At 42.4% G+C, this 10,750-nt stretch overlaps 1 protein-coding gene across 1 annotated transcript in view; it reads right to left on the bottom strand.

Moving 5' to 3' along the window:
• smco4 (single-pass membrane protein with coiled-coil domains 4) overlaps nt 1-9,155 on the bottom strand; it is a 12,478-nt gene extending 3,323 nt beyond the window's left edge. Inside the window, exon 1 of the mRNA XM_048263813.1 lies at nt 8,962-9,155. The gene's annotated coding sequence lies outside the window, so the exon portion shown is untranslated. The remainder of the gene's footprint in view (nt 1-8,961) is intronic.
• Nucleotides 9,156-10,750: the final 1,595 nt, after the last annotated feature.

Raw genomic sequence — 10,750 nt, 5'->3', positions numbered from 1 at the left:
AATATGCGCGTGTTAGTTTAGTTAGTTTTGTGATGTTTTGCACTTTTGCCTCATGTGTTTTCAGGTTTGAGGGCTTTTCTTGGCAAGATTGACCTTAGTTAGACTCTGCATATGTTATTTCTCCGTATGGAAAATAAAGTCAATTTTTGACACACGTCTGTTATTAGTTCAATAACAAGTGTTGCTTGTTAAAACATATGACTAGTGAAACTCAAATGATTTTAGAAATATTTAGCCAAAGCCAAAGTGTTACTTTGTGCCCTACGCTCCCCCACTGCTTGTGAAAGAAGGGGTTGGGGAGGGGGGCTTAACATGAAAAAGCTTAATGTCCCAAAACGGCAACAAGTCGTTTTACTCCCCGCAGGTCTTCATAATGGTAGGCTACAGGAAGTGGGGGGAGGGTATGGGCGGTCCTTGTCATTCCGAAGTGCCAGAGCCCGATCACTCCCTATTAACTCCATTGTACCTGCAATCTGCTGCAGTTCCGCTAGGGGCGATCACGAATAAGTGCAAAAACAATGGGGGTCTATGGAGCTAGACGGCTAAATTTGTCTCTTTCACCTGGTTGTCGTTGAAAAATTGAAGATTTGATTGTGGTTTCTGCAAGCTCACTATGGATTATAGGTCAAAAGTTGAATGAACGAGTACTTACGTCCTTTCGATTTCTTACAGGTTGGGTAGTTGTTGCCCACAACACACTAGCTTTCTGCTAAAGAATGACGTCATTGACGCATTTGAAAGGCTTTTTAGAACAAATATAATACTCAGCGGTGTGTATTTTCTCTTTCCCCTCTTTCGCAGGCAACATTCAAATTTCTGGGCAAAAAATTATATCCCGAGAAAAGTGGATTTGAGGGGTACAGCTCCATAGACCTCCTTTAATTCTGCACTTATTCGTGAGCGCCCTTATGTGGAACCAGAAAAGGAACTGCAACCAGACCGGAAGTTTCCAGAGAGTGGCGGTTCTCCCCTTATTAGACATTCTCTGGTATGGGATGACCAGAGCCGTCTTCGCTGGAGCTGGGCTATGGACGGACTAAGCCTATGTGCAGAGTTCCTGACACAAGAAAAAGTGCGTGGTCCACCATGAAAGCCTTATCCCTCACCCACGCATCCTAAATGGAAAAAAGACTATACCATTATGTCATTATAAGACTTAGTTTTCTGTCTTTGACTTAGCCTATTTTATGAAAACGATTGGGAAGAACATTTGTGCTATTCAGTAAGCATCTTCTATCGTCTTTCCAGACGCACACAGCTCGTTACCATATAGCCTATCGACTGCCTTAACAGATAGGCTCTGCTCTTGGGTTTGGCCTCACAGCAAACTCAACCCTCTTGTTGCTTGCTGTTTGTTAAATAAAGCGATGCAGATTACATTTTTTATTTCTGATTAATTGCGTCTTTTGCAACATCTGCTTGTTAGGCTGGGCTACTGTCAATGTCCTGTACAGGTAAATGTTCAACAATTGCTGGTGTAGGCCTACAGGCTATAATCAATTAGCTAAATCATTTGTCCAGCTGTTTAAACACTTTTTCGTGCTACTTTCAAATGCAAAAAGTGCTTTGATATATTTTTCGTTGTCGTTTGAGCGGCAATCAGGCATGTTGCGGTTGCAATTTAAGTGAAATTTATACAATATCCAAACCTATCCCACTCTGATATTTAGAGTTGTTTCGTTAAGATAAAATTCTTATTATTTCAATTTTGGGTTCGGCAAAGGATGTTTTTTGCCTTTTTTATTCATGCCCTTTACAACTATGTTTATCCGCCCTGGCACACTGCATGATGATACAGCTTTTATTACACAACTGAGATAGGCGATTGGGCTCGTCCTTTACAGCAACAGGAGACAATATCCCTCACTCTGCCGCCACTTGTTGCCTTCATATTTTTCTTTTCAAATTTGTGATATCACTCAAGTCTTGCTTTAGTTAATTAGCAAGTTAATACCAGAAGCCAAAAATCTGACTCTCTCACTAGCTCAAAAATGCCGTCATGTAGGCTACTTTCTAAATATTCAACAATCGGAAGCAGCTGCAATTGTAACAGGACATTTTAAAATAGACCTTTATGGAAGCGCTGCCCAGCTCGTGCACCCTCCTTCACAATGTTGAATGATGACACGCACACAACTTGCAAAACATTGAAATGCTTTGAGTGAAGTGCGCTTGCAAGTTGCGTTCCTTCTGTAATTAATTAGATGCTCTTCTTCACACTGAAAACAGTGGCAGTCCTAGATTGTAGCCTATAGCCTAAAATAGTTTTTTGGAATCAATTTGTGGTGTGATTGACATCAGACTAGTCATTAGATAGTTAGTTGTGCACTGTTTCCCACTCAGTAGTAAGGTAACAAACGACCTACTCCGATGAATTCTATTTTTTTTGCCAATATTCTTGTCGCCCTCCCAGAATTCTGAATATCTTTGCTCGCACACTGTACTGTAACGTGATTAATGACATGTTACAACCAACTCTGCTCAGCTAAGACTAGAGAAAGAATCTCCCGTGTGTAAGTTCACTCCAAGTTGGCCTACCCCATAAACTGCATGGCAGTAGGCTATTTCTATTTATCTATAAAATTACCACATGCGTTTGTTAAACTTTATGAAGCAGATTTACGCTATTTGCACATTTTGTTTGGGCAAGAAAGAGAAAATACAGCGCACACGATTTTGGGGAAACTCGTTCTGGCGCCCCTGCCTTGTTGCCTTTATGATTTCTTTATAACTTTCTTATAATAAATAGGAAATGCAAACAATGACATGCCTAACCCTGGAACTGACTGACTCTCTGTCTCTCTCGTGCGTGTGCGCGCTCTAAGCAGCCTACGTTTCAAATTATGGTAGCCTAAGTTCAAGTTACAGTGGGCAGTGCTTCGACTTGGCCAGCTTCACTCGCGGTCCGCGCGTGGGATCACGCGACTTTAATTTGTATTTTTCCAGTGAGACGCTGCAACAACCCAAACAACCGGTAGATGGCTCAAGTGAGCAAGGTGTCTCGTAAAAAGAAATGGAGCCTGGAAAACCCTACACAGACTTCACTACAGACTTTAGCAGACTGGTTTAGAAATAATTTAATAGCCAGAAATATGCCTGCCCTGCCCTAATAAAGAAATATTTGGTTAACTGCGAGTGAATCCCGTTTGCAGCCGTAGAAGAAACGCAGGACAAATTAAACATTCTGGTTTTCTCCGAGTGCAACGATGATAGACAGACATAATTTGGACAAAATATAGAGCATATTAACCTCTGTTGCTCAGCCAGGATGCCTTCCTGTTACGTCCTGTTATCACGGAGTTAGCCTACAGGCGATAAACGATTTTTGATGGTACAAGTTTACTTCATTAGCGTTTTTTAAAAATTTTTTTTATTAAAGAGGGTTTTTATTTAAAGGTTTGACTTCGTGCTTATTCAGTAGAGCATTTAGTGCTCTCCCCAATCCCAGACGTTCACATTGCATGTTTGTTTGTAATGGATGTTAACAGACATGAACCAAGACATATAGCCCAGCAGCAATCTAGGGACTGTTCGTTATTTATTGAAGGGGCCACCGGAGGAATTTTGAGTGCTTCAGTTGCAAGTTGCATGACCCTCTCTTGCCTGCTAGAAATTGTTCAATGACCCACGACAGAATTGTTAAAGGAACCGTATGTAAGAAATTAATTTCAATGAATCATAAAATGGCCCTGATATGTCATTAGACATTAAGAAATCATGTTCATTTCAAACACTTATATCACTGACAACAGCAGTCCGGCCAGGATATTGTCATTTAAAAAGTGAAGTTGCAGCCCTCAACTGATGTTGATGTTGTGTTTTGTCATGTCATGTTGTGTTTTGGCCTGATGCGCCACCTTCCACCTATGTACTAATCACAAAGTCTGTAGTGTTTCGGCATCCGGGTTGGCAACCTCAAGTCGGGGGGGAGGGGAGGGGATACACCGCTCTACAGTGATTTGAAAGTGATTGCAGTACCAGTTTTGGCCACAATCTTACATATGGTTCCTTTAAAAAAGACATGACCCTCCCCTGCCAATTGTCGCTGTCTTCCGCCCGCGCCACAGCCACACACTGATATAAGGTTCTTAAATCAATCTTTCCCGTGAGCTTGCATGCTATCAGTCCTTCCTTTTCAAATGTGTTGCGCCTGTTTGCACAATTTCACAAATAATCATATGTGATAATAATATGACAAATAATCCCTGTGCACAGGGACCGAAACAATGCATGCCAACTTTTTCCGTGTTTATCACGTATTTTAACTTCCCCCCGCTGTCTTGCCGTTTTAATGTTTTCCCGTAGAATATCCCATATTTTAATATTTTAATAGCTTTGCATAACGGCCTTATGTCTACCTGCACCTGAGGCTACTCAGCTACAAGAGAAAGAATTTCCCGTTTGTATGTTCACTGCAAGTTGGCCTACCATAACTTACCAACTCTGCACTGTAGACCCTAACTGGCTATTTATATTTTTCTGTGAAATAAGCAAATGTATTTGTTCAACTTTATGAAGCAGAATTACGCATAGGCTACTTGGAACATAATACATTTGACAAAGGTGTCCGATTTCAGTGTTTTACAATGTCTTTGTCATGGGGAAGTGTTTTTCCCCATGCATTTATTCTAGGTTACTGTCAGTGACTGCCGTGAGAGAAGCGGGTTCTGTGTTTCGTTCGTCTGTGTTGTGTTGCGTTAATTTATTTTCATTGGGCATACCGAGCCGTGCCGTCCACAGCTCTTCAGTTCTGACAAAGCCAAAATTACTCCTTTTGAAACAATGAGTGCAGGAAGCGTTTGTATGGTTATATTGCTTGGCCGGGGATCCCAAGCAGCTTTCAGCCATAAGGCTACTTTGAGAACATTTCAATTCACCCGACACTAATATTCAAAATGTTGAAAACTATTTCGGCATAGCCTATAAAGCAGTTTAATTAAATGGAATGTTAGTTGTAAACAAACGAGCTACTTGGTGAGGCTTGGCCTCACAGATGCTTCGTGCCTTAGATGGCAGAAAAAATCTTCCGCGATAGGCCTATTAACTAACCACCCGATTCACGTTGGCTGGGGGGAAGGGGGGCCATCAGACATTTGTGCCCAGTTAATCCGGCCCTGCCCCCAACAAATCACACCTTCCCACCTCTGACAGCTTAAAAGAAGTCAAGAGGACTCCTAACTCACAGACCTATTCACAAACCTGCGGCATTTTGCCGTGTTTTGAAATCCTATGCAGCTACAGGAGCTTCCAATCGTGAGGAAGCAATTTTGCATTGTAGGCATAACTAACATGCAATAACGCCGCCAACAACAACCAAAACTAGGCTAATCATTGTCAACATGTAAATTAAATGTAACACCACCTCACACATTTCTCTAGATTTTGCAACGAACTTACATGACACAATGCCATAAAATATGCCAGTTTTAGGACACAGAATAATGTTTGTAATGATACCAGGTAGGCCTACGTTTAACAGTACCTGTAATGAGTAACAAGTGTAATGAGCTATTCATTGTCGAAGGTGCATGGTGAAGTGAAATTCTTACTTTGGAAAACAAACATTTGCCGATATCATCGCCGATCATCAGAATATTGCAACAGATTCTGTGTTCTGGACTGCAGGTAACTTGTTAAGCCAGTGGTTCTCAAACTTTTATTTCATTCCCACTTTGATCAAGGGGCATGACTGATGATAGTGGAGATAACGTGTTATCCCGAGGCTTTTGCAAGTCAGCATCTTTGACGGTAGTCTATTAAAATATACGTTTTGATGTCCCAAACGGAGAGCCATACTTCATTGTTTTAACGATCTCTATGCTACTCACAAAAAATGTAGGCATGGGGACATGATGAAGTAGGCTATCCAACTGGCGTGTGTTAAATTATTGTGATTACGAGCCAGTGGTTTTCAAACATTATCGTGACTCGGACATCTAACTAAATGCAACAGGCTCATATCGTCCTCGTGATTCGCAAAATGAGGACCAGTGTTTTGTCAAATTGCAAATAGCTATTCGTTTTAACGATTTTTTATGATAGTAGCCTATACTTTTTGTATAGGCTACTATCTTAATCTTGGAATATGGGGAGGGAAGTGCTGGCGTCTGCAGTCAGCCAAATATGAATGTAATTCTGCGGCATAAAGCAGATGTATTTGTTTATTGTACAGAAAAATAAAAATTACATGTCAAGCAGTCAAGAAGTAGGGCAAATTAAGACACTGTTTTGATTTGCATAGTTGCATTACCCCCAACACTGACAATAACATAGACAGCAAATTAAGATATTTTTTCTTTTTGTGGAGCGGCACCGGTAGGCTATCAAAAGCAGATTTCGATTTTCGCTACCACCGTGTAGTCAAGCCTTAAGCCATACCCAAGTAGCCTTAATCGAGATAATGTTTAATTACGATTTATTTTGTTTTTGAATTCGTAGGCTGGGATTCCTCTCGGTAACAATTACGTTTAAAGGTAGCCTAGCCTCCTGCTTTTTCAGAAGGGGCGGCAGTCAGGCTACTGACAGAGCGATGTACAGTGGCAGAGCGACGCACAGTGGCTGAAAGTGGTACTAAAGCTTCACGCAGCTTCACGCCTCGTAATGCGCGACTGAAGTGGCCATTTGAAAGCGATGCCCACTGTAGATCTGCTGCATGAAGGAGAGTGAGAGGAAACCCGTGTCCTGCTTTTATATTTGACAAATAGGTCCACCTCTTCTCACAGTTCAAATGCATGATCCGAATAATAGTTTATTTGTCAGTCAACTTTGCAAAATACATTCGAGGCTACACTCGAAACATTCGGGGCTGAAGCCCCGGCAAAATCGGCTGGCGATGCCCCTGATAAGATATATAAACTCACGCTATTGTATTATCATATATGTTTGGTAATGGCTCACTGCGTCATGGAAGCAGTAAGTCAAGTCGCATCAAAAATAGTAGTGGCAGAACTCCCAAGAGCCACCTTGTGGTTGTTTGTGTCAACTGCAGTTTGTGCCATTTCTGCTGAGAAAATGGGGTGCGTGATTCATGAAGGAACCCGTCCAAACTTAACTGGGACCCACTGTATGTGTATATATATATATATATATATATATGTGTGTGTGTGTGACTTGTGCTCACACACACACACACATATACAGCTACAACACAACTACACTTTGCTTAAACTTCTGCTCGCCTCATCCTGGCAGTAGTATTAATTATAGTAGTGTTAACGGTCTCCTAAAATCTTCTTTGCAATGTAGCTTGAAGTCACGTTGGATTAAGTGTGTGTATGTGACGTTGGATTAAGTGTGTGTTGGATTAAGTGTGTGTGTATGTGACGTTGGATTAAGTGTGTGTATGTGACGTTGGATTAAGTGTGTGTATGTTAGCCATGGTGGCATAGTGGAGCTGGGTCAGTAAGTAGCCTGAAAGGTTGAGGGTTCAATATCCAGCATCCACTGTTATGCCCTTAAGCAAGGCACTTACACCCGAGTTGCCCTGGCAACACTTACACCAGAGTTGCTTTGGCGACAGTGGCCCTTGTAATGCAATTATAATCTGATTAAAAGCGTCTGAATTGAGTGTCTTAGCTTCTGCTAAATAAATAGAATTAGCAATAGAATTGACATATGTAAGTTGTTCTAGTTAAAAGCATCTGGTAAATAAATAGAATTAGCAATAGAATCAACATAAAATAAGAGGTGGGTAAACTATGAATTCTGTGCTCACGGTAAAGTAGACTGCGACATGCGGTATCAGATTTTTAGAAAAGGCATTCAGAACATGTTTGATGATGGTGGAAGGTTGTTGTCCAATGTTTATAACAATACCAGTGGTATTAAATGGTTCCCAGAGTGTTGATGAGTGTACATCAGGGTTGTGCACAATTCGAATTGCAATTCTGCTTCCTGTTTGCTACCTCAATTGAAATGCAAGTGAAATTCAAGAATTGAATACAGTTTCAATTCAGTTCTGGAATTTTGCACAAGCCTGGTGTACATATTGTGAATGTGGATAATACAGTGTATTTTTTTAATGTTAAAAGTTGCAATTGGTGAATAAACTCTTTTGAGAGGTGGATAAACTGTGTTTACTTGCGTTTAGCCTCCACTACATCCCTGTATGTAAATTGCTCTGGTTAAAAGCCTCTGCTAAATGAATGTAATATAATCGACACATGTCAGTTGCTATGGTTACAGGCGTCTGCTAAATGTAATATAATCGACATCATGTAACTCGCTCTGGTTAAAAACGCATGAGTAAATATGCTGTGTGATAATGTTCCAGAGCTATGACACTGAATTTCTTGAATTTCCCCTGGGGATCAATAAAGTATATCTATCTACATTGGTTCTGCTGCCACTGAGAACTTTCTGGTGTCTGGAAGCCTAGTCCTAATCCTGAACCCCAAGACGCCACCGGAGACATGTATGGTAAAATAGATTATGTTTATGATATAATGGCACGTGTCTTATATTGGCATAGTAGCCCAGTTCACTTTACAACGAAGCACAGCAGGAGTGTAGACCGGGCGCGTGTACTGTGTGAACACGTAGAGTCGGGCCAAGGCGCTTCCTGTCATTCAACAGGTGGGCGCGCACCGACTCCGAGCACGCGCGTCTCAATTCCCAGTCCCTTGCACGTTTCTTCACGCGACAGCTGCTGTCAGCTCCGCACTCAAAAGTACACGAGACGGGACGTCCCGTGCGCGCTCCTGACTGGCGTGGCATACGGTAAACTCATTAGACCACAGAAATGCGGAATAAATGCATCTAAAGAGTCTGAATGTGTGCCCTGGCCACTATTAGCCGACCATACTGTCCAAATCTGAACTTTAAGACACCAGGAGAGGTCACCGTCCTTATAGTGTTTTTAAAGTTTTAAGTTGTCTGAAGCGGAAACGCTCCTCCACTCCCAGTCAACTCTTGCAGCGCCTCGCGCTCCGATATTCCAACACACTTCCACAGCTTACTTACGGAGACTCCCGTGAGGGTGTGTTCGCCGGTTTTTAGGTTAGTTTCAAGCTGCACCTCCCGGAGTGAGTTTTGTTTTGTTCCCAGTGACGTCCGTGAGAAGAGTTGTTGTGAGAGATCAGGGCTCTTACTCGAGATTACGTGGCAGAGCAGACGGCGTGAGTCTTGAGCCCCATGAGTAGAGGAAGAAGGCGTGAGCCGCGAGCGCGCTCTACAGGACAGGAGCTTCCAGACATGGTGCTCGCGCCCAGGTATCGTTTACTGTACTGAACAAAAATAAGTGAGCAACTTTTGTTTTTGCTCCCATTTTCCATTTAAGTTTAAGTGAAAGGAAGACTTATTCTGTGCACAAAAAATGTTTATTTCACTCAAATTCTCAGGAAAGAGCTGGTGGACATTCCCACAGTCAGCCACAAACTTGTGACATTCAGGATTGAAGGATTTTTGTCATACATAAACTGTTGTAAAACATGTAGTGAAGGTATTTCACTGCTCAACTTTTCTGTGCATAGGTGTCTATTAAGGTCTAGAAGATTGAGAAAAATTTAAATAGATTGAGAGAGAAGTAGGGTTGCAAAGGGGCGGAAAATTTCCGGTAAATTTCCAGAAACTTTCCGGAAACTTACCATACTTACCAAACTTACCATAAGGCTGTGGAATTTTGGATATTTTAATGGAATTAAAGGAAATTATGGGAATTAATGGGAATTTACGGGAATTAACTGGGAATTTTGGGTAATTCATACAAACTGTTTCATATACAAACATTAACATTTTGTTTCGTAATAAGCAATATGATTTGAATGTTCCTATTTTCGCTTAGCTTAGCATACAAAGCTAGCTAGCATGCTTGCGGGAATCCCATTCTCTGCCTATTGTTCACTAGCGTGCTAAACTAGCAACACTGAACTGCCCAAGATACACCCAACCACTCAACAACAAAATCCTATTGGTTGGAACATTTTTTTCACATGTGACTGACTGATGTGCAGGGTAGAAATTCGACTGAAATTGCATTAAATCAGGTTGTTTTAACTAATATTATGCTGCAAGATGGGGTTTTGCCATGGCTGACAGGGGATGTCCTCAGGCTGCTGAGGGCCAGAGACAAAGCCTACAGAGCTGGGGATGAAGCTGGCATGAAAACAGCGAGAGCCAACCTGTCCGTGGGCATCAAGGAAGCAAAAAAGGAATACACTCACAAGATAACCACCCACTTCAAAGACAGCAGGAACGCGACAAAGCCTATGGCAGGGCATTCAGGCCCTCACGGGACTACAAGCCCGCCACAGAGCTGTGAGAGCAACATCCCTCTGCTCAACAACCTGAACCTTCTTTGCTCGCTTTGAAGCACAAAACAGCACCTGCCCACAGAAGACCCATCCCCTCTACATGAGCAGCCCCTGTGCCTCTCTGCCGACAGCGTGAAGAGGACACTTGCTGCTATCAACACCGTAAGGCAACAGGTCCAGACAACATCCCAGGTCGCGGCGCTGAAGGACTGTGCAGGGGAGCTTAAGGATGTCTTCACAGACATCTTTAACACTTCCCTGAAGCAAGCCATCGTCCAATCATGTTTCAAAGCTGCCACCATCATACCTGTGCCCAAGAAAACTGCTCCATCCTGCTTCAATGACTACCGCCCTGTGGCACTGACACCCATCATCATGAAGTGCTTTGAGCGGCTTGTCATGTCACATATCAAAGCCATTCTCCCCCCCCACCCTGGACCCCTTCCAGTTTGCATACCGAGCCAAGCGGTCCACAGAGGATGCAATCTGCTCTGCCCTCC

The sequence above is a fragment of the Alosa alosa genome, chromosome 15 (assembly GCF_017589495.1).
Source record: "Alosa alosa isolate M-15738 ecotype Scorff River chromosome 15, AALO_Geno_1.1, whole genome shotgun sequence".
NCBI classification, from domain to species: domain Eukaryota; kingdom Metazoa; phylum Chordata; class Actinopteri; order Clupeiformes; family Clupeidae; genus Alosa; species Alosa alosa.
The sequence above is the reverse complement of the archived record's forward strand: the minus strand, read 5'-3'. Positions and strand labels throughout refer to the sequence as shown.